Below are 1,605 nucleotides of genomic sequence, written 5' to 3' on the forward strand. Positions count from 1 at the left end.
AACATATCTCTCTGCCCCCCTCTGAACAATTTAACAAGGGTTGTAGTGGATTCTCCATCACTGACAATTTTTAAATCAAGCCTGGATTATTTTTTCTAAAAGATCTGTGATAGGAATTATATCAGGGATTATTCTATGGCCTGTGTTATACAGGAGATTGGACTAGATGATCACAGTGGTCCCTTCTGGCCTTGCAAGCTGAGAATTTAGTCAAACTCACACAGGAAACATTTACCACAGGAGGGAACTAAAAGTAGTTTCCCCAAGTTCCAAGCTAGTGTCCTAGCTACTGGCACATCCTTCATTTGGTATTAAGTTGTATATGCATAGGGCATCCAAATCCCTTTAGCAGCTTTGACAAAGCTTGGACTTTGGGCTATTGACTTCAATGAGACTACTTGCATGTATAAGGTGAGAAAGGATTTAGCAATCAAGATAGGCCAGAGCCCCCAGTCATGCACTTAGCATAGATTTTTACTGAAAAGCTTTCTCAATGCCTCTTTGACCTCCATGTTCCTCAGGCTGTATATGATGGGGTTGATCAGTGGGGTCACCACTGTGTACAGCACGGAGAAGGCCTTGTTTAAGTTTGTCCACTGGTTGGCTGTGGGAGCCACATCGACCGCCATCAGTGTGCCATAGAACACAGACACCACAATGAGGTGGGAGGAGCAGGTGGAGAAGGCTTTCTGCTTCCCTGTGGTGGAAGGAATCTTCAGGATGGTGGAGATGATTTTGTAGTCAGAAAGTAGGGTTAGAAGGAAGGGAGAGAAGAACACAAGGGAGGCTATGGAGAAAGCCGGTATCCTGACCATGTAGATGTCCCCACAGGAGAGTTTAATGATGGGCGTCAGGTCACAGAAGAAATGGTCGATCTCATTGGAAGCATAGAAACCATGAGCATGGTGACCACCAGTGAGAGGAACCCGGTGACCCACGACTCCACTGCCAACTGAAAGCAAAGCTGGAAGCTCATGGTGGAGGTGTAATGCAGTGGTCTGCATATGGCCAAGTAGCGGTCGTAGGACATGGCAGCTAGCAGGAAGCACTCGGCAATCACCAGAGAGCCGAAGACATAGAACTGCAGGAGGCAAGCAGAGAAGGAAACCTCTTCTTGAACAACCAGAAAGGTTTTCAGCATCTTGGGGGTGACACTGGTAGTGTAGCAGACTTCCAGGACAGACAGGTTGCCCAGGAAAAAGTACATGGGGTTGTGCAGGTTGTGGTTATATGATACCGTCGCAATGATCAGGATATTCCTGGTGAGTGTTACTATGTAGGTAGCCAGGAACACCATGAATACAGGGATCTTCAGCTCAGGAAGGTCCCCGAATCCCAGGAGGATGAACGCTGTAATGGTCATTTGAGTTTCCCGCTCTACGCCAGGCATGTCTTCAAAGAGAGAAAACGAAACCTAGAAGAACATTGTTAGCTCTCACAACAGGGCTTTATTAATAATAATAATTATTTATTTGTATTACCATAACACATAAAAGCATCAGTATTGGACGAGGACCCAATTGTACTAGGTGCTGTGTAAACACAGAAGAAAAGGGCAGTTTCTGCCCCAAGGATTTTACAGTCTAGGGGTATGTCTACAGTACG

The 1,605-nt window shown here is 45.9% G+C and overlaps 1 pseudogene; it reads right to left on the minus strand.

The window, feature by feature from the left end:
* Positions 1-461: 461 nt before the first annotated feature.
* On the minus strand, positions 462-1,390 carry LOC141998887 (olfactory receptor 6B1-like; annotated as a pseudogene).
* Positions 1,391-1,605: the final 215 nt, after the last annotated feature.

This window comes from Natator depressus, chromosome 14, assembly GCF_965152275.1.
Source record: "Natator depressus isolate rNatDep1 chromosome 14, rNatDep2.hap1, whole genome shotgun sequence".
In the NCBI taxonomy this organism is placed as follows: Eukaryota; Metazoa; Chordata; order Testudines; family Cheloniidae; genus Natator; species Natator depressus.